The following is a 22,166-nucleotide window of genomic DNA, read 5'->3' as shown; positions in this document are numbered from 1 at the left end:
CTACTTTCATTGCTACCTGCTTGCTGGCTAGCCAGCTAGCCAGCCCTGTGGGCCTTGCTGCTGCTGCAGCCAAAAAACAAAAGGTGGTGCTGCTGCTGCTTCTGCTGCTTCTGCTTCTGCTTGTGTCTGGCCCCTGTTGGAGCGTCCAGGCACAGGACTTCTGCTGCTGCTGACTAAATGGCCTCCTTAATTGGATCATTTGAGTAGCCAGCACACCTGTGCAGGTAGGGCATGACATGATAGGCAGCTGCCTTGATAGCGGGTGGGTGCTGAATGTTCCTAATTGACAAAATAAGATTAATGCTTATGAAGAAATATAAAATCTCATCCCTTCCCCAATATCGCGCCACACCCCTCCCTACCCCTTAATTCCCTGGTTGAACGTGATGGACATATGTCTTTTTTCGACCGTACTAACTATGTAACTATGTAACATAACATGGGGGGGGGGGGGGGGGGTCTCCTGGCTGTTCACACAGGTGTGTCATTGCTGTACATTGACCATGCATTGCTTCTGTGGTATTGCAAAGGCAAAGACAAATGCTTCCAGCCATCCATTGCACTAATGGATTGGTCATCAGCTGGCTGTCTATGTCCCGCATCAATATAGACCAAAGTACAGAGGGTTAGGCTATGCTATTGTGCACCTACCTGATGCATCAGAAGGTGCGAGGCCCTTGCTAAATTCTGTGCACAGACTTTGAGATCTATGCTTTAGACTGTATCTAAACCTGCTCCAACATGGACTGACATTCTGGCCTACTTTCAGCCGATGCGACTTGTCTGTCGCTGAACAGTCGCTTTTTATGTATTCAGCACCTATGTATAATGTTGTAAAAATGCTCTAGAAGCTAAAGTCGCAGAAATGTCACACATATTTGGCCTGCAACTTTCTGTGCGACAAATTCAGACAGGAAAAATCAGTATAAATCCTTAGAAAATTATCCCCCAGTGTCTCCATCTGCTGGCGGTATTGAATAAGCATTGCTGCACTGATGGGGTATGCATTAGACGAAAAAAAAGAAGAAAAAGAAGAATAATACGCCCAGAAAAGAGGCGAAAAGGAGAAAAACGTAAAAAAACGTGAAAAAAAAGTAAGAGGAAGAGAAGGGAAAAAAAGGTGGAAATGGGTTTAAAAGTGATTTCGGCGGAGAAATATATATATATATATATATATATATATATATATATATATATATATATATATGCGCACACACACACATAGATATAAACGTATTCTCCGTTGAGATATTGCAGCCGCTGCTGTGTCCAGGCCCAGGAGCCTTAGCACTGTGCTGTGATGTCACTCAATACCACTGACATCACTAGGTGTAAACAACATCTCTCCTTTGCTGTGTATGTGACTATGGAGCTGTTTGGTGATGTCGTCTATTACGGCCTTCATAGAAGCAACAGGAGATTGTTGCATCCATCTTGAACCCTCAGAACTACAGTGCTATGATGTCACTCACTTCCACAGGCCTTGCAGAGTGTAAACAACAACAACCCAGCTTTGTTGTGTATGTAACCAAAGGGATTTGTGATGTCACCTAGAACCTTCACAGCAGCGACAGCTTTATGAGGAGCATCAGCACTGCTCTGCCTGAGCAGAACCATCACCGCCATAGGTTGTCAAATAACCCGGATTTAACCCACACAGGTAAGTCCAATGGGGTGCAGGCATGTCCTCTATGCTTACAGCTTCCCGTGGGTGTTGGTTTGATACCGTTTGGGGACAGCCAAGGAGGCATCTGCAGGCAACAAAGGTAGGTGTGTGCTTGTGTGTGTGTTTCCTATGCAGATCCTAAGCCCAGTGTCACATGCAAGTAGGAGGAGTAAGAAGGGTTCCTGGCAAATCCGGGTTATGGATTGCATTTAAAAAGGCCCCGTGGGAGTGCAATGGGCCCCTGTCTTGCTGCTTAGCAATAATGGTATGGGTTTAGGTTCTGCTGTGTGTACTGGTGGTTGACTGCCCCCCAGCCCAGAGTGTGCATGGAAAATTGTCTGGCAGCCTCCCTGACAGCAAGCAGTGATAGTGCCCATGAAGGGGACCTTGTTGGGCCCGCCCCTTTCACGGTTATCGCTTCTCGGCCTTTTGGCTAAGATCAAGTGTAGTATCTGTTCTTATCAGTTTAATATCTGATACGTCCCCTATCTGGGGACCATATATTAAATGGATTTTTGAGAACGGGGGCCGATTTCGAAGCTTGCTTCCGTCGCCCTATGCATTGACCCGATATGGCAGTATCTTCGGGTACAGTGCACCACCCCCTTACAGGGTTAAAAAGAAAGATTCCTACTTTCATTGCTACCTGCTTGCTGGCTAGCCAGCTAGCCAGCCCTGTGGGCCTTGCTGCTGCTGCAGCCAAAAAACAAAAGGTGGTGCTGCTGCTGCTTCTGCTGCTTCTGCTTCTGCTTGTGTCTGGCCCCTGTTGGAGCGTCCAGGCACAGGACTTCTGCTGCTGCTGACTAAATGGCCTCCTTAATTGGATCATTTGAGTAGCCAGCACACCTGTGCAGGTAGGGCATGACATGATAGGCAGCTGCCTTGATAGCGGGTGGGTGCTGAATGTTCCTAATTGACAAAATAAGATTAATGCTTATGAAGAAATATAAAATCTCATCCCTTCCCCAATATCGCGCCACACCCCTACCCCTTAATTCCCTGGTTGAACGTGATGGACATATGTCTTTTTTCGACCGTACTAACTATGTAACTATGTAACATAACATGGGGGGGGGGGGGGGGGGGGTCTCCTGGCTGTTCACACAGGTGTGTCATTGCTGTACATTGACCATGCATTGCTTCTGTGGTATTGCAAAGGCAAAGACAAATGCTTCCAGCCATCCATTGCACTAATGGATTGGTCATCAGCTGGCTGTCTATGTCCCGCATCAATATAGACCAAAGTACAGAGGGTTAGGCTATGCTATTGTGCACCTACCTGATGCATCAGAAGGTGCGAGGCCCTTGCTAAATTCTGTGCACAGACTTTGAGATCTATGCTTTAGACTGTATCTAAACCTGCTCCAACATGGACTGACATTCTGGCCTACTTTCAGCCGATGCGACTTGTCTGTCGCTGAACAGTCGCTTTTTATGTATTCAGCACCTATGTATAATGTTGTAAAAATGCTCTAGAAGCTAAAGTCGCAGAAATGTCACACATATTTGGCCTGCAACTTTCTGTGCGACAAATTCAGACAGGAAAAATCAGTATAAATCCTTAGAAAATTATCCCCCAGTGTCTCCATCTGCTGGCGGTATTGAATAAGCATTGCTGCACTGATGGGGTATGCATTAGACGAAAAAAAAGAAGAAAAAGAAGAATAATACGCCCAGAAAAGAGGCGAAAAGGAGAAAAACGTAAAAAAACGTGAAAAAAAAGTAAGAGGAAGAGAAGGGAAAAAAAGGTGGAAATGGGTTTAAAAGTGATTTCGGCGGAGAAATATATATATATATATATATATATATATATATATATATATATATATATGCGCACACACACACATAGATATAAACGTATTCTCCGTTGAGATATTGCAGCCGCTGCTGTGTCCAGGCCCAGGAGCCTTAGCACTGTGCTGTGATGTCACTCAATACCACTGACATCACTAGGTGTAAACAACATCTCTCCTTTGCTGTGTATGTGACTATGGAGCTGTTTGGTGATGTCGTCTATTACGGCCTTCATAGAAGCAACAGGAGATTGTTGCATCCATCTTGAACCCTCAGAACTACAGTGCTATGATGTCACTCACTTCCACAGGCCTTGCAGAGTGTAAACAACAACAACCCAGCTTTGTTGTGTATGTAACCAAAGGGATTTGTGATGTCACCTAGAACCTTCACAGCAGCGACAGCTTTATGAGGAGCATCAGCACTGCTCTGCCTGAGCAGAACCATCACCGCCATAGGTTGTCAAATAACCCGGATTTAACCCACACAGGTAAGTCCAATGGGGTGCAGGCATGTCCTCTATGCTTACAGCTTCCCGTGGGTGTTGGTTTGATACCGTTTGGGGACAGCCAAGGAGGCATCTGCAGGCAACAAAGGTAGGTGTGTGCTTGTGTGTGTGTTTCCTATGCAGATCCTAAGCCCAGTGTCACATGCAAGTAGGAGGAGTAAGAAGGGTTCCTGGCAAATCCGGGTTATGGATTGCATTTAAAAAGGCCCCGTGGGAGTGCAATGGGCCCCTGTCTTGCTGCTTAGCAATAATGGTATGGGTTTAGGTTCTGCTGTGTGTACTGGTGGTTGACTGCCCCCCAGCCCAGAGTGTGCATGGAAAATTGTCTGGCAGCCTCCCTGACAGCAAGCAGTGATAGTGCCCATGAAGGGGACCTTGTTGGGCCCGCCCCTTTCACGGTTATCGCTTCTCGGCCTTTTGGCTAAGATCAAGTGTAGTATCTGTTCTTATCAGTTTAATATCTGATACGTCCCCTATCTGGGGACCATATATTAAATGGATTTTTGAGAACGGGGGCCGATTTCGAAGCTTGCTTCCGTCGCCCTATGCATTGACCCGATATGGCAGTATCTTCGGGTACAGTGCACCACCCCCTTACAGGGTTAAAAAGAAAGATTCCTACTTTCATTGCTACCTGCTTGCTGGCTAGCCAGCTAGCCAGCCCTGTGGGCCTTGCTGCTGCTGCAGCCAAAAAACAAAAGGTGGTGCTGCTGCTGCTTCTGCTGCTTCTGCTTCTGCTTGTGTCTGGCCCCTGTTGGAGCGTCCAGGCACAGGACTTCTGCTGCTGCTGACTAAATGGCCTCCTTAATTGGATCATTTGAGTAGCCAGCACACCTGTGCAGGTAGGGCATGACATGATAGGCAGCTGCCTTGATAGCGGGTGGGTGCTGAATGTTCCTAATTGACAAAATAAGATTAATGCTTATGAAGAAATATAAAATCTCATCCCTTCCCCAATATCGCGCCACACCCCTACCCCTTAATTCCCTGGTTGAACGTGATGGACATATGTCTTTTTTCGACCGTACTAACTATGTAACTATGTAACATAACATGGGGGGGGGGGGGGGGGGGGTCTCCTGGCTGTTCACACAGGTGTGTCATTGCTGTACATTGACCATGCATTGCTTCTGTGGTATTGCAAAGGCAAAGACAAATGCTTCCAGCCATCCATTGCACTAATGGATTGGTCATCAGCTGGCTGTCTATGTCCCGCATCAATATAGACCAAAGTACAGAGGGTTAGGCTATGCTATTGTGCACCTACCTGATGCATCAGAAGGTGCGAGGCCCTTGCTAAATTCTGTGCACAGACTTTGAGATCTATGCTTTAGACTGTATCTAAACCTGCTCCAACATGGACTGACATTCTGGCCTACTTTCAGCCGATGCGACTTGTCTGTCGCTGAACAGTCGCTTTTTATGTATTCAGCACCTATGTATAATGTTGTAAAAATGCTCTAGAAGCTAAAGTCGCAGAAATGTCACACATATTTGGCCTGCAACTTTCTGTGCGACAAATTCAGACAGGAAAAATCAGTATAAATCCTTAGAAAATTATCCCCCAGTGTCTCCATCTGCTGGCGGTATTGAATAAGCATTGCTGCACTGATGGGGTATGCATTAGACGAAAAAAAAGAAGAAAAAGAAGAATAATACGCCCAGAAAAGAGGCGAAAAGGAGAAAAACGTAAAAAAACGTGAAAAAAAAGTAAGAGGAAGAGAAGGGAAAAAAAGGTGGAAATGGGTTTAAAAGTGATTTCGGCGGAGAAGATATATATATATATATATATATATATATGCGCACACACACACATAGATATAAACGTATTCTCCGTTGAGATATTGCAGCCGCTGCTGTGTCCAGGCCCAGGAGCCTTAGCACTGTGCTGTGATGTCACTCAATACCACTGACATCACTAGGTGTAAACAACATCTCTCCTTTGCTGTGTATGTGACTATGGAGCTGTTTGGTGATGTCGTCTATTACGGCCTTCATAGAAGCAACAGGAGATTGTTGCATCCATCTTGAACCCTCAGAACTACAGTGCTATGATGTCACTCACTTCCACAGGCCTTGCAGAGTGTAAACAACAACAACCCAGCTTTGTTGTGTATGTAACCAAAGGGATTTGTGATGTCACCTAGAACCTTCACAGCAGCGACAGCTTTATGAGGAGCATCAGCACTGCTCTGCCTGAGCAGAACCATCACCGCCATAGGTTGTCAAATAACCCGGATTTAACCCACACAGGTAAGTCCAATGGGGTGCAGGCATGTCCTCTATGCTTACAGCTTCCCGTGGGTGTTGGTTTGATACCGTTTGGGGACAGCCAAGGAGGCATCTGCAGGCAACAAAGGTAGGTGTGTGCTTGTGTGTGTGTTTCCTATGCAGATCCTAAGCCCAGTGTCACATGCAAGTAGGAGGAGTAAGAAGGGTTCCTGGCAAATCCGGGTTATGGATTGCATTTAAAAAGGCCCCGTGGGAGTGCAATGGGCCCCTGTCTTGCTGCTTAGCAATAATGGTATGGGTTTAGGTTCTGCTGTGTGTACTGGTGGTTGACTGCCCCCCAGCCCAGAGTGTGCATGGAAAATTGTCTGGCAGCCTCCCTGACAGCAAGCAGTGATAGTGCCCATGAAGGGGACCTTGTTGGGCCCGCCCCTTTCACGGTTATCGCTTCTCGGCCTTTTGGCTAAGATCAAGTGTAGTATCTGTTCTTATCAGTTTAATATCTGATACGTCCCCTATCTGGGGACCATATATTAAATGGATTTTTGAGAACGGGGGCCGATTTCGAAGCTTGCTTCCGTCGCCCTATGCATTGACCCGATATGGCAGTATCTTCGGGTACAGTGCACCACCCCCTTACAGGGTTAAAAAGAAAGATTCCTACTTTCATTGCTACCTGCTTGCTGGCTAGCCAGCTAGCCAGCCCTGTGGGCCTTGCTGCTGCTGCAGCCAAAAAACAAAAGGTGGTGCTGCTGCTGCTTCTGCTGCTTCTGCTTCTGCTTGTGTCTGGCCCCTGTTGGAGCGTCCAGGCACAGGACTTCTGCTGCTGCTGACTAAATGGCCTCCTTAATTGGATCATTTGAGTAGCCAGCACACCTGTGCAGGTAGGGCATGACATGATAGGCAGCTGCCTTGATAGCGGGTGGGTGCTGAATGTTCCTAATTGACAAAATAAGATTAATGCTTATGAAGAAATATAAAATCTCATCCCTTCCCCAATATCGCGCCACACCCCTACCCCTTAATTCCCTGGTTGAACGTGATGGACATATGTCTTTTTTCGACCGTACTAACTATGTAACTATGTAACATAACATGGGGGGGGGGGGGGGGGGGGTCTCCTGGCTGTTCACACAGGTGTGTCATTGCTGCTGTACATTGACCATGCATTGCTTCTGTGGTATTGCAAAGGCAAAGACAAATGCTTCCAGCCATCCATTGCACTAATGGATTGGTCATCAGCTGGCTGTCTATGTCCCGCATCAATATAGACCAAAGTACAGAAGGTTAGGCTATGCTATTGTGCACCTACCTGATGCATCAGAAGGTGCGAGGCCCTTGCTAAATTCCTGTGCACAGACTTTGAGATCTATGCTTTAGACTGTATCTAAACCTGCTCCAACATGGACTGACATTCTGGCCTACTTTCAGCCGATGCGACTTGTCTGTCGCTGAACAGTCGCTTTTTATGTATTCAGCACCTATGTATAATGTTGTAAAAATGCTCTAGAAGCTAAAGTCGCAGAAATGTCACACATATTTGGCCTGCAACTTTCTGTGCGACAAATTCAGACAGGAAAAATCAGTATAAATCCTTAGAAAATTATCCCCCAGTGTCTCCATCTGCTGGCGGTATTGAATAAGCATTGCTGCACTGATGGGGTATGCATTAGACGAAAAAAAAGAAGAAAAAGAAGAATAATACGCCCAGAAAAGAGGCGAAAAGGAGAAAAACGTAAAAAAACGTGAAAAAAAAGTAAGAGGAAGAGAAGGGAAAAAAAGGTGGAAATGGGTTTAAAAGTGATTTCGGCGGAGAATATATATATATATATATATATATATATATATATATATATATATATATATGCGCACACACACACATAGATATAAACGTATTCTCCGTTGAGATATTGCAGCCGCTGCTGTGTCCAGGCCCAGGAGCCTTAGCACTGTGCTGTGATGTCACTCAATACCACTGACATCACTAGGTGTAAACAACATCTCTCCTTTGCTGTGTATGTGACTATGGAGCTGTTTGGTGATGTCGTCTATTACGGCCTTCATAGAAGCAACAGGAGATTGTTGCATCCATCTTGAACCCTCAGAACTACAGTGCTATGATGTCACTCACTTCCACAGGCCTTGCAGAGTGTAAACAACAACAACCCAGCTTTGTTGTGTATGTAACCAAAGGGATTTGTGATGTCACCTAGAACCTTCACAGCAGCGACAGCTTTATGAGGAGCATCAGCACTGCTCTGCCTGAGCAGAACCATCACCGCCATAGGTTGTCAAATAACCCGGATTTAACCCACACAGGTAAGTCCAATGGGGTGCAGGCATGTCCTCTATGCTTACAGCTTCCCGTGGGTGTTGGTTTGATACCGTTTGGGGACAGCCAAGGAGGCATCTGCAGGCAACAAAGGTAGGTGTGTGCTTGTGTGTGTGTTTCCTATGCAGATCCTAAGCCCAGTGTCACATGCAAGTAGGAGGAGTAAGAAGGGTTCCTGGCAAATCCGGGTTATGGATTGCATTTAAAAAGGCCCCGTGGGAGTGCAATGGGCCCCTGTCTTGCTGCTTAGCAATAATGGTATGGGTTTAGGTTCTGCTGTGTGTACTGGTGGTTGACTGCCCCCCAGCCCAGAGTGTGCATGGAAAATTGTCTGGCAGCCTCCCTGACAGCAAGCAGTGATAGTGCCCATGAAGGGGACCTTGTTGGGCCCGCCCCTTTCACGATTATCGCTTCTCGGCCTTTTGGCTAAGATCAAGTGTAGTATCTGTTCTTATCAGTTTAATATCTGATACGTCCCCTATCTGGGGACCATATATTAAATGGATTTTTGAGAACGGGGGCCGATTTCGAAGCTTGCTTCCGTCGCCCTATGCATTGACCCGATATGGCAGTATCTTCGGGTACAGTGCACCACCCCCTTACAGGGTTAAAAAGAAAGATTCCTACTTTCATTGCTACCTGCTTGCTGGCTAGCCAGCTAGCCAGCCCTGTGGGCCTTGCTGCTGCTGCAGCCAAAAAACAAAAGGTGGTGCTGCTGCTGCTTCTGCTGCTTCTGCTTCTGCTTGTGTCTGGCCCCTGTTGGAGCGTCCAGGCACAGGACTTCTGCTGCTGCTGACTAAATGGCCTCCTTAATTGGATCATTTGAGTAGCCAGCACACCTGTGCAGGTAGGGCATGACATGATAGGCAGCTGCCTTGATAGCGGGTGGGTGCTGAATGTTCCTAATTGACAAAATAAGATTAATGCTTATGAAGAAATATAAAATCTCATCCCTTCCCCAATATCGCGCCACACCCCTACCCCTTAATTCCCTGGTTGAACGTGATGGACATATGTCTTTTTTCGACCGTACTAACTATGTAACTATGTAACATAACATGGGGGGGGGGGGGGGGGGTCTCCTGGCTGTTCACACAGGTGTGTCATTGCTGTACATTGACCATGCATTGCTTCTGTGGTATTGCAAAGGCAAAGACAAATGCTTCCAGCCATCCATTGCACTAATGGATTGGTCATCAGCTGGCTGTCTATGTCCCGCATCAATATAGACCAAAGTACAGAGGGTTAGGCTATGCTATTGTGCACCTACCTGATGCATCAGAAGGTGCGAGGCCCTTGCTAAATTCTGTGCACAGACTTTGAGATCTATGCTTTAGACTGTATCTAAACCTGCTCCAACATGGACTGACATTCTGGCCTACTTTCAGCCGATGCGACTTGTCTGTCGCTGAACAGTCGCTTTTTATGTATTCAGCACCTATGTATAATGTTGTAAAAATGCTCTAGAAGCTAAAGTCGCAGAAATGTCACACATATTTGGCCTGCAACTTTCTGTGCGACAAATTCAGACAGGAAAAATCAGTATAAATCCTTAGAAAATTATCCCCCAGTGTCTCCATCTGCTGGCGGTATTGAATAAGCATTGCTGCACTGATGGGGTATGCATTAGACGAAAAAAAAGAAGAAAAAGAAGAATAATACGCCCAGAAAAGAGGCGAAAAGGAGAAAAACGTAAAAAAACGTGAAAAAAAAGTAAGAGGAAGAGAAGGGAAAAAAAGGTGGAAATGGGTTTAAAAGTGATTTCGGCGGAGAAATATATATATATATATATATATATATATATATATATATATATATGCGCACACACACACATAGATATAAACGTATTCTCCGTTGAGATATTGCAGCCGCTGCTGTGTCCAGGCCCAGGAGCCTTAGCACTGTGCTGTGATGTCACTCAATACCACTGACATCACTAGGTGTAAACAACATCTCTCCTTTGCTGTGTATGTGACTATGGAGCTGTTTGGTGATGTCGTCTATTACGGCCTTCATAGAAGCAACAGGAGATTGTTGCATCCATCTTGAACCCTCAGAACTACAGTGCTATGATGTCACTCACTTCCACAGGCCTTGCAGAGTGTAAACAACAACAACCCAGCTTTGTTGTGTATGTAACCAAAGGGATTTGTGATGTCACCTAGAACCTTCACAGCAGCGACAGCTTTATGAGGAGCATCAGCACTGCTCTGCCTGAGCAGAACCATCACCGCCATAGGTTGTCAAATAACCCGGATTTAACCCACACAGGTAAGTCCAATGGGGTGCAGGCATGTCCTCTATGCTTACAGCTTCCCGTGGGTGTTGGTTTGATACCGTTTGGGGACAGCCAAGGAGGCATCTGCAGGCAACAAAGGTAGGTGTGTGCTTGTGTGTGTGTTTCCTATGCAGATCCTAAGCCCAGTGTCACATGCAAGTAGGAGGAGTAAGAAGGGTTCCTGGCAAATCCGGGTTATGGATTGCATTTAAAAAGGCCCCGTGGGAGTGCAATGGGCCCCTGTCTTGCTGCTTAGCAATAATGGTATGGGTTTAGGTTCTGCTGTGTGTACTGGTGGTTGACTGCCCCCCAGCCCAGAGTGTGCATGGAAAATTGTCTGGCAGCCTCCCTGACAGCAAGCAGTGATAGTGCCCATGAAGGGGACCTTGTTGGGCCCGCCCCTTTCACGGTTATCGCTTCTCGGCCTTTTGGCTAAGATCAAGTGTAGTATCTGTTCTTATCAGTTTAATATCTGATACGTCCCCTATCTGGGGACCATATATTAAATGGATTTTTGAGAACGGGGGCCGATTTCGAAGCTTGCTTCCGTCGCCCTATGCATTGACCCGATATGGCAGTATCTTCGGGTACAGTGCACCACCCCCTTACAGGGTTAAAAAGAAAGATTCCTACTTTCATTGCTACCTGCTTGCTGGCTAGCCAGCTAGCCAGCCCTGTGGGCCTTGCTGCTGCTGCAGCCAAAAAACAAAAGGTGGTGCTGCTGCTGCTTCTGCTGCTTCTGCTTCTGCTTGTGTCTGGCCCCTGTTGGAGCGTCCAGGCACAGGACTTCTGCTGCTGCTGACTAAATGGCCTCCTTAATTGGATCATTTGAGTAGCCAGCACACCTGTGCAGGTAGGGCATGACATGATAGGCAGCTGCCTTGATAGCGGGTGGGTGCTGAATGTTCCTAATTGACAAAATAAGATTAATGCTTATGAAGAAATATAAAATCTCATCCCTTCCCCAATATCGCGCCACACCCCTACCCCTTAATTCCCTGGTTGAACGTGATGGACATATGTCTTTTTTCGACCGTACTAACTATGTAACTATGTAACATAACATGGGGGGGGGGGGGGGGGGGGTCTCCTGGCTGTTCACACAGGTGTGTCATTGCTGTACATTGACCATGCATTGCTTCTGTGGTATTGCAAAGGCAAAGACAAATGCTTCCAGCCATCCATTGCACTAATGGATTGGTCATCAGCTGGCTGTCTATGTCCCGCATCAATATAGACCAAAGTACAGAGGGTTAGGCTATGCTATTGTGCACCTACCTGATGCATCAGAAGGTGCGAGGCCCTTGCTAAATTCTGTGCACAGACTTTGAGATCTATGCTTTAGACTGTATCTAAACCTGCTCCAACATGGACTGACATTCTGGCCTACTTTCAGCCGATGCGACTTGTCTGTCGCTGAACAGTCGCTTTTTATGTATTCAGCACCTATGTATAATGTTGTAAAAATGCTCTAGAAGCTAAAGTCGCAGAAATGTCACACATATTTGGCCTGCAACTTTCTGTGCGACAAATTCAGACAGGAAAAATCAGTATAAATCCTTAGAAAATTATCCCCCAGTGTCTCCATCTGCTGGCGGTATTGAATAAGCATTGCTGCACTGATGGGGTATGCATTAGACGAAAAAAAAGAAGAAAAAGAAGAATAATACGCCCAGAAAAGAGGCGAAAAGGAGAAAAACGTAAAAAAACGTGAAAAAAAAGTAAGAGGAAGAGAAGGGAAAAAAAGGTGGAAATGGGTTTAAAAGTGATTTCGGCGGAGAAATATATATATATATATATATATATATATATATATATATATATATGCGCACACACACACATAGATATAAACGTATTCTCCGTTGAGATATTGCAGCCGCTGCTGTGTCCAGGCCCAGGAGCCTTAGCACTGTGCTGTGATGTCACTCAATACCACTGACATCACTAGGTGTAAACAACATCTCTCCTTTGCTGTGAATGTGACTATGGAGCTGTTTGGAGATGTCGTATATTACGGCCTTCATAGAAGCAACAGGAGATTGTTGCATCCATCTTGAACCCTCAGAACTACAGTGCTATGATGTCACTCACTTCCACAGGCCTTGCAGAGTGTAAACAACAACAACCCAGCTTTGTTGTGTATGTAACCAAAGGGATTTGTGATGTCACCTAGAACCTTCACAGCAGCGACAGCTTTATGAGGAGCATCAGCACTGCTCTGCCTGAGCAGAACCATCACCGCCATAGGTTGTCAAATAACCCGGATTTAACCCACACAGGTAAGTCCAATGGGGTGCAGGCATGTCCTCTATGCTTACAGCTTCCCGTGGGTGTTGGTTTGATACCGTTTGGGGACAGCCAAGGAGGCATCTGCAGGCAACAAAGGTAGGTGTGTGCTTGTGTGTGTGTTTCCTATGCAGATCCTAAGCCCAGTGTCACATGCAAGTAGGAGGAGTAAGAAGGGTTCCTGGCAAATCCGGGTTATGGATTGCATTTAAAAAGGCCCCGTGGGAGTGCAATGGGCCCCTGTCTTGCTGCTTAGCAATAATGGTATGGGTTTAGGTTCTGCTGTGTGTACTGGTGGTTGACTGCCCCCCAGCCCAGAGTGTGCATGGAAAATTGTCTGGCAGCCTCCCTGACAGCAAGCAGTGATAGTGCCCATGAAGGGGACCTTGTTGGGCCCGCCCCTTTCACGATTATCGCTTCTCGGCCTTTTGGCTAAGATCAAGTGTAGTATCTGTTCTTATCAGTTTAATATCTGATACGTCCCCTATCTGGGGACCATATATTAAATGGATTTTTGAGAACGGGGGCCGATTTCGAAGCTTGCTTCCGTCGCCCTATGCATTGACCCGATATGGCAGTATCTTCGGGTACAGTGCACCACCCCCTTACAGGGTTAAAAAGAAAGATTCCTACTTTCATTGCTACCTGCTTGCTGGCTAGCCAGCTAGCCAGCCCTGTGGGCCTTGCTGCTGCTGCAGCCAAAAAACAAAAGGTGGTGCTGCTGCTGCTTCTGCTGCTTCTGCTTCTGCTTCTGCTTGTGTCTGGCCCCTGTTGGAGCGTCCAGGCACAGGACTTCTGCTGCTGCTGACTAAATGGCCTCCTTAATTGGATCATTTGAGTAGCCAGCACACCTGTGCAGGTAGGGCATGACATGATAGGCAGCTGCCTTGATAGCGGGTGGGTGCTGAATGTTCCTAATTGACAAAATAAGATTAATGCTTATGAAGAAATATAAAATCTCATCCCTTCCCCAATATCGCGCCACACCCCTACCCCTTAATTCCCTGGTTGAACGTGATGGACATATGTCTTTTTTCGACCGTACTAACTATGTAACTATGTAACATAACATGGGGGGGGGGGGGGGGTCTCCTGGCTGTTCACACAGGTGTGTCATTGCTGTACATTGACCATGCATTGCTTCTGTGGTATTGCAAAGGCAAAGACAAATGCTTCCAGCCATCCATTGCACTAATGGATTGGTCATCAGCTGGCTGTCTATGTCCCGCATCAATATAGACCAAAGTACAGAGGGTTAGGCTATGCTATTGTGCACCTACCTGATGCATCAGAAGGTGCGAGGCCCTTGCTAAATTCTGTGCACAGACTTTGAGATCTATGCTTTAGACTGTATCTAAACCTGCTCCAACATGGACTGACATTCTGGCCTACTTTCAGCCGATGCGACTTGTCTGTCGCTGAACAGTCGCTTTTTATGTATTCAGCACCTATGTATAATGTTGTAAAAATGCTCTAGAAGCTAAAGTCGCAGAAATGTCACACATATTTGGCCTGCAACTTTCTGTGCGACAAATTCAGACAGGAAAAATCAGTATAAATCCTTAGAAAATTATCCCCCAGTGTCTCCATCTGCTGGCGGTATTGAATAAGCATTGCTGCACTGATGGGGTATGCATTAGACGAAAAAAAAGAAGAAAAAGAAGAATAATACGCCCAGAAAAGAGGCGAAAAGGAGAAAAACGTAAAAAAACGTGAAAAAAAAGTAAGAGGAAGAGAAGGGAAAAAAAGGTGGAAATGGGTTTAAAAGTGATTTCGGCGGAGAAATATATATATATATATATATATATATATATATATATATATATATGCGCACACACACACATAGATATAAACGTATTCTCCGTTGAGATATTGCAGCCGCTGCTGTGTCCAGGCCCAGGAGCCTTAGCACTGTGCTGTGATGTCACTCAATACCACTGACATCACTAGGTGTAAACAACATCTCTCCTTTGCTGTGTATGTGACTATGGAGCTGTTTGGTGATGTCGTCTATTACGGCCTTCATAGAAGCAACAGGAGATTGTTGCATCCATCTTGAACCCTCAGAACTACAGTGCTATGATGTCACTCACTTCCACAGGCCTTGCAGAGTGTAAACAACAACAACCCAGCTTTGTTGTGTATGTAACCAAAGGGATTTGTGATGTCACCTAGAACCTTCACAGCAGCGACAGCTTTATGAGGAGCATCAGCACTGCTCTGCCTGAGCAGAACCATCACCGCCATAGGTTGTCAAATAACCCGGATTTAACCCACACAGGTAAGTCCAATGGGGTGCAGGCATGTCCTCTATGCTTACAGCTTCCCGTGGGTGTTGGTTTGATACCGTTTGGGGACAGCCAAGGAGGCATCTGCAGGCAACAAAGGTAGGTGTGTGCTTGTGTGTGTGTTTCCTATGCAGATCCTAAGCCCAGTGTCACATGCAAGTAGGAGGAGTAAGAAGGGTTCCTGGCAAATCCGGGTTATGGATTGCATTTAAAAAGGCCCCGTGGGAGTGCAATGGGCCCCTGTCTTGCTGCTTAGCAATAATGGTATGGGTTTAGGTTCTGCTGTGTGTACTGGTGGTTGACTGCCCCCCAGCCCAGAGTGTGCATGGAAAATTGTCTGGCAGCCTCCCTGACAGCAAGCAGTGATAGTGCCCATGAAGGGGACCTTGTTGGGCCCGCCCCTTTCACGGTTATCGCTTCTCGGCCTTTTGGCTAAGATCAAGTGTAGTATCTGTTCTTATCAGTTTAATATCTGATACGTCCCCTATCTGGGGACCATATATTAAATGGATTTTTGAGAACGGGGGCCAATTTCGAAGCTTGCTTCCGTCGCCCTATGCATTGACCCGATATGGCAGTATCTTCGGGTACAGTGCACCACCCCCTTACAGGGTTAAAAAGAAAGATTCCTACTTTCATTGCTACCTGCTTGCTGGCTAGCCAGCTAGCCAGCCCTGTGGGCCTTGCTGCTGCTGCAGCCAAAAAACAAAAGGTGGTGCTGCTGCTGCTGCTTCTGCTGCTTCTGCTTCTGCTTGTGTCTGGCCCCTGTTGGAGCGTCCAGGCACAGGACTTCTGCTGCTGCTGACTAAATGGCCTCCTTAATTGGATCATTTGAGTAGCCAGCACACCTGTGCAGGTAGGGCATGACATGATAGGCAGCTGCCTTGATAGCGGGTGGGTGCTGAATGTTCCTAATTGACAAAATAAGATTAATGCTTATGAAGAAATATAAAATCTCATCCCTTCCCCAATATCGCGCCACACCCCTACCCCTTAATTCCCTGGTTGAACGTGATGGACATATGTCTTTTTTCGACCGTACTAACTATGTAACTATGTAACATAACATGGGGGGGGGGGGGGGGTCTCCTGGCTGTTCACACAGGTGTGTCATTGCTGTACATTGACCATGCATTGCTTCTGTGGTATTGCAAAGGCAAAGACAAATGCTTCCAGCCATCCATTGCACTAATGGATTGGTCATCAGCTGGCTGTCTATGTCCCGCATCAATATAGACCAAAGTACAGAGGGTTAGGCTATGCTATTGTGCACCTACCTGATGCATCAGAAGGTGCGAGGCCCTTGCTAAATTCTGTGCACAGACTTTGAGATCTATGCTTTAAACTGTATCTAAACCTGCTCCAACATGGACTGACATTCTGGCCTACTTTCAGCCGATGCGACTTGTCTGTCGCTGAACAGTCGCTTTTTATGTATTCAGCACCTATGTATAATGTTGTAAAAATGCTCTAGAAGCTAAAGTCGCAGAAATGTCACACATATTTGGCCTGCAACTTTCTGTGCGACAAATTCAGACAGGAAAAATCAGTATAAATCCTTAGAAAATTATCCCCCAGTGTCTCCATCTGCTGGCGGTATTGAATAAGCATTGCTGCACTGATGGGGTATGCATTAGACGAAAAAAAAGAAGAAAAAGAAGAATAATACGCCCAGAAAAGAGGCGAAAAGGAGAAAAACGTAAAAAAACGTGAAAAAAAAGTAAGAGGAAGAGAAGGGAAAAAAAGGTGGAAATGGGTTTAAAAGTGATTTCGGCGGAGAAATATATATATATATATATATATATATATATATATATATATATATATGCGCACACACACACATAGATATAAACGTATTCTCCGTTGAGATATTGCAGCCGCTGCTGTGTCCAGGCCCAGGAGCCTTAGCACTGTGCTGTGATGTCACTCAATACCACTGACATCACTAGGTGTAAACAACATCTCTCCTTTGCTGTGTATGTGACTATGGAGCTGTTTGGTGATGTCGTCTATTACGGCCTTCATAGAAGCAACAGGAGATTGTTGCATCCATCTTGAACCCTCAGAACTACAGTGCTATGATGTCACTCACTTCCACAGGCCTTGCAGAGTGTAAACAACAACAACCCAGCTTTGTTGTGTATGTAACCAAAGGGATTTGTGATGTCACCTAGAACCTTCACAGCAGCGACAGCTTTATGAGGAGCATCAGCACTGCTCTGCCTGAGCAGAACCATCACCGCCATAGGTTGTCAAATAACCCGGATTTAACCCACACAGGTAAGTCCAATGGGGTGCAGGCATGTCCTCTATGCTTACAGCTTCCCGTGGGTGTTGGTTTGATACCGTTTGGGGACAGCCAAGGAGGCATCTGCAGGCAACAAAGGTAGGTGTGTGCTTGTGTGTGTGTTTCCTATGCAGATCCTAAGCCCAGTGTCACATGCAAGTAGGAGGAGTAAGAAGGGTTCCTGGCAAATCCGGGTTATGGATTGCATTTAAAAAGGCCCCGTGGGAGTGCAATGGGCCCCTGTCTTGCTGCTTAGCAATAATGGTATGGGTTTAGGTTCTGCTGTGTGTACTGGTGGTTGACTGCCCCCCAGCCCAGAGTGTGCATGGAAAATTGTCTGGCAGCCTCCCTGACAGCAAGCAGTGATAGTGCCCATGAAGGGGACCTTGTTGGGCCCGCCCCTTTCACGGTTATCGCTTCTTGGCCTTTTGGCTAAGATCAAGTGTAGTATCTGTTCTTATCAGTTTACTTACCTGGCAGGGGAGATACCATGATCGCTACGGTCTGAAGAACTCCAAGCATTGTGGTAGAGATTTTGCGTAGTACGATTGCAGTACTTTTCGTTCTTATTAGAACCGCATTTCTCTAGAGCATACCACCTGAAGATCGTCTCCTGCCTGCCTCGGAACATCTGAAGAAGGAGAAGATCTTGAAGACTGCAGCTCCGGAAGAAGCCGACGAAGAACCTGGAAGAAGGGAATCGGCGGTGAATTCCGGAACAGCGGCGAAGAGGAAGGCGGCGCAGAATCTTTTCGAAGAAACTCGCTGCCTCTGGAGAAGGATTTGCATAGCTCCTCCCACCGGGACCGGATCTGCATAGCTCCTCCCACCCGGGAAAGAAGACTTTGCGAAGCCTCTCTCCACAAGCAAGCAAGGAAGCGGAAAAGAGCCTGCTGGAAGAAGCCATGGCCTCAACCAGCAAGTCCACCCAGGAGGCTGCAGGGCAAGGCCTGGAGGTCCAGCCCCAACCACAGCAAGCTTCAACCTCCACCACGGCAAGGCAGAAGGGCGGCAGAATTCCTAACCTGGAAGCTCCAACCCTGGAGCCCTGGATGAGGCAGACTGTTGCCTTGAAGCTCAAGCCCGTGGACGGAAGGGTGCCGGACATGTCCCACGACGTGTTCTGCAAGAAGATGCTGGCGGATCAAGGCTTCCCCACGGCTGACACCCTGGGAATAGCAACCTTCTTTTCGGGAATCTTCTACATCACCTTTGCCACCATTGGGACCTGTAGAAGATACTGGGAGGTGGTGAAAGCGGCGAGTCCCGAATCCCCTTTCTCTCGCTTTGTGGGCAACTGCCTTATTCAAAGAGAGGAGAGGCGGGTGACGGTCTCAATGCGGAACCCACACACCCCAGGCACGGACATCTCGACCTTCCTGAAGCGCTTCTGCACCGTGGTGAGGGAGCCCACCCGCATCCTGAACTCACTCGGATACTGGACCTGCAAGTGGTCTGTGGTCGTCAGACTCAACAAGAACCCTGCTTCTCCAGACGGACTACAGCACCTGCCAACGACATTTTCCTTGGGCAACTCCACAGGACTTATCTTCTACCCGGACATGCCGCAGACCTGCAGGAGATGTGGCAAGATGGGCCACGAGGGCAAGGACTGTACGGAGGATGCCTGCAGGTATTGCCGTGTGACAGGTCACACGACCAAGGACTGCCCCAAGAGCAAGACCTGCAACCTCTGCGGACTGGCAGCCCACAGCTACAAGGACTGCCCCCAGAGGGAGAGAACATGGGCATCTGTGGCAGCGAGAGCACCGAAGCCAGCCCCAGCTCCGGAGCCAACACCACGGATGGCCAAGCCGACCAAGGAGGGTAAGAAGGCGAAAGCCACCACCCCTGCCCCGTCCCGCCCCTCCCCTGCCCCTCCCGCCCCATCCCCTGCCCCTCCCGCCCCATCTCCTGCCCCATCCCGTCCCACCCCTGCCCCATCCCGCCCCACCCCTGCCCCATCCCGTCCCACCCCTGCCCCATCTGCCCCATCCCGTCCCACCCCTGCCCCTCCTGCCCCATCCCGTCCCACCCCCGCCCCTCCTGCCCCATCCCGCCCCACCCCTGCCCCCCGTACCCCACCCCGGCCCACCCCTGCCCCCCGTACCCCACCCCGGCCCACCCCTGCCCCGTCCTCCCCTGCCCGGCCCACCCCTGCCCCGTCCTCCCCTGCCCGGCCCACCCCTGCCCCGTCCTCCCCTGCCCGGGCACTCTCTCCTGCCCCCCGCCCCACCCAGCCTCCTTTCTCTCCTGGCCCAGCAGCACCTAACCCCCCTCCAGCTGCTGGTGCCCGCCCTTCGGAGGACTTTCCTGTGCTTCCTCCCCCAGGTACCATACAGAGGAAGAGGAAAGGAAGGGACAACGTATCAGAAGAGTCCCACAAAAGAAAGATAATCGAGACCTGCGAGACCCCTCAAGCTTCAGATGAGGAGGAGGAGATGGAGCAGGTCTGTGAGAGCCTTGAAGCTTCAGAAGGAGAGGAGGTGATGGAGCAGGCCCAAGTGGAGCAGGTCCAAGCAGAGCCAGTCCAAGCTCAATCTATGGAGGAGCTGCTGCAGGACCCAGAGGTCAAGAAAATCCTGGACACTCCGTCCAACACGGTCTACGACGAGTTCTTAGAAGGGCGCTACGAGAAGCCACAGGAGCCGACAGGCGCCAGAGAAGAAGACCCGTCCGACCAGACTGGTAACTAGTATCAGAACTAACCTCCCTTTTTATTCCCATGGCTGATCTCAACATCTTCTGCATTAATGTGAGGAGTATTAGAGCTTGGTTTAGATTTCAGACTGTTCTTACGTTCTTAGATTCCCAGAGGTGTGATGTTTTCATGTTGCAGGAATGTGCTTTGTCTGCTTCTAGGTCTTACAACCATCTGGCCAGGCAGTGGCCTCACGGCCCTTCCTACTGGTCTGGTGGGGGTGACAATAGGTCTGCGGGGGTGGCCATCCTGATCAGGGGAGGTAACTTTGCACTTGATTCCGTCCGGGAGCTCGTCTGTGGCAGACTTCTTGTCGCAGACGGTTCCTGGGCGGGTGAGCCCGTGCGGCTCATCAACGTGTATGCCTCCCCTGAGAGGGATGTCCGACTGGAGGTTCTCCAGGCCCTGCGGGCTGAACTCGCCACCACTAGGGCAGTAGTGTTGGGTGGTGACTTCAACTGCCCCATTGAGGTGGACGGGCGCAGTTCTGGCACATCCGCCAACCTGGACGTGACGTCTAAACTGCTGATCGAGATGGTGACGGAGGCATCCTTGCAGGACGTTGTCGGGTCCATCGGGAACGGCTCCGTAAACTATACGTGGAGCCGCCCCGATGGCTCGCTCCGTTCTCGGATAGACTTCATCTTCACTTCGAGAGCAGTCAGAAAGGTGTCGTACTCTATGGTCCCCTGCTTCTTCTCTGACCACAGGGCCATTCGATTCCGGGGGACTCTGGGCCATGGATTCCCACCTGGCCCGGGCTCCTGGAAGTTGAATTGTGCCCTGTTGGAGCAGAGGGAGGTCATGGAGGAACTTAGGGATGCTTACCTTGTATGGCGAAATGACAAATGTCTGTTCAAGTGCATCAGCGATTGGTGGGAATATGTTAAAGTCGAATTCCGTTGTTTCTTTCAGGCAAAAGGCAGACAACAGGCGTGTGCGAAGAAGTGGGACTTGAGGAAACTGCAGCGCGAGCTGCGGTCCCTGCAGGACCTGCTCCAGTGTGGCTGGGACGTCAGGGAGGAGCTGGAGGAGACCAAAAAGAGCTTGAAAAGGCACTTTGAGGAGGAATCCAAGCGAATCGTCTTTCGTTCCAAGGTGGAGAACCTGGAGAAGGGTGAGAAATGTAACTCTTTCTTTTTCAGGAAGCTCCATGCCGGCCACACGCCCCTGACTGAGCTACGAGATGAGACCGGACACATGAGGAGCGGCAAGGAGGAAGTGATGGGGGTCGTCCACGACTTCTACAGCAACCTCTACGCCCCCAAGTCATCCGACCCCGAAGCCGCCGAGAGGTTCCTGTCAGGTGTCACTAACGTTGTTGATCCCGCAGGTGCGGCGGCAATGGACGATCCCTTGACGGTGGGGGAGCTGCTCTCTGCCGCTAAATCCTTTAAGCCCGGCAGGACCCCGGGCAGTGACGGTCTCCCGGCCGAGCTCTACGTAGCGCTGGGTGACCTGATCTGTCCGGACCTGTTGGAGGTGTACGAGGAGATGGTGGTGGGGGGCAGAATGCCTCCGTCGTTGAGGGAAGGGATGATCACGATCTTGTATAAGCGGAAGGGGGAGAGATGTGACCTGAAAAACTGGCGTCCCATCTCTCTCCTGAACGTGGACTACAAGATCCTCGCCAAGGTGCTGGCCAACAGGCTGAAACCTGTCATGGGGCAGATCGTCCATCCGGACCAGACCTGCAGCATTCCTGGCCGCAGGATTGCCGACAGCCTTGCCCTTGTGAGAGACACGGTCCATTACATCCAGGACCGCGGGGGCCGCGCCGCCCTGGTCAGCTTAGAT

General features: G+C 48.6%; 7 non-coding genes and 1 pseudogene across 7 annotated transcripts; all 8 read left to right on the top strand.

Annotated features, from left to right (window-relative positions):
- Positions 1-2,079: 2,079 nt before the first annotated feature.
- LOC130319272 (U2 spliceosomal RNA) lies at positions 2,080-2,270 on the top strand. The gene has a single exon (XR_008865509.1). It is a non-coding gene; the product is annotated as a U2 spliceosomal RNA (small nuclear RNA).
- Positions 2,271-4,369: 2,099 nt separating this feature from the next.
- LOC130319270 (U2 spliceosomal RNA) lies at positions 4,370-4,560 on the top strand. Its single transcript, XR_008865507.1, has one exon. It is a non-coding gene; the product is annotated as a U2 spliceosomal RNA (small nuclear RNA).
- A 2,080-nt stretch (positions 4,561-6,640) lies between these two features.
- LOC130319269 (U2 spliceosomal RNA) lies at positions 6,641-6,831 on the top strand. The gene has a single exon (XR_008865506.1). It is a non-coding gene; the product is annotated as a U2 spliceosomal RNA (small nuclear RNA).
- Positions 6,832-8,935: 2,104 nt separating this feature from the next.
- Positions 8,936-9,126, top strand: LOC130319268 (U2 spliceosomal RNA). Its single transcript, XR_008865505.1, has one exon. It is a non-coding gene; the product is annotated as a U2 spliceosomal RNA (small nuclear RNA).
- Positions 9,127-11,219: 2,093 nt separating this feature from the next.
- Positions 11,220-11,410, top strand: LOC130319267 (U2 spliceosomal RNA). Its single transcript, XR_008865504.1, has one exon. It is a non-coding gene; the product is annotated as a U2 spliceosomal RNA (small nuclear RNA).
- A 2,095-nt stretch (positions 11,411-13,505) lies between these two features.
- Positions 13,506-13,696, top strand: LOC130319266 (U2 spliceosomal RNA). The gene has a single exon (XR_008865503.1). It is a non-coding gene; the product is annotated as a U2 spliceosomal RNA (small nuclear RNA).
- Positions 13,697-15,793: 2,097 nt separating this feature from the next.
- LOC130319259 (U2 spliceosomal RNA) lies at positions 15,794-15,984 on the top strand. Its single transcript, XR_008865497.1, has one exon. It is a non-coding gene; the product is annotated as a U2 spliceosomal RNA (small nuclear RNA).
- Positions 15,985-18,080: 2,096 nt separating this feature from the next.
- LOC130319280 (U2 spliceosomal RNA) lies at positions 18,081-18,230 on the top strand (annotated as a pseudogene).
- Positions 18,231-22,166: the final 3,936 nt, after the last annotated feature.

The sequence above is a fragment of the Hyla sarda genome, unplaced genomic scaffold (assembly GCF_029499605.1).
Source record: "Hyla sarda isolate aHylSar1 unplaced genomic scaffold, aHylSar1.hap1 scaffold_2105, whole genome shotgun sequence".
NCBI lineage: Eukaryota > Metazoa > Chordata > Amphibia > Anura > Hylidae > Hyla > Hyla sarda.
The sequence above is the reverse complement of the archived record's forward strand: the minus strand, read 5'-3'. Positions and strand labels throughout refer to the sequence as shown.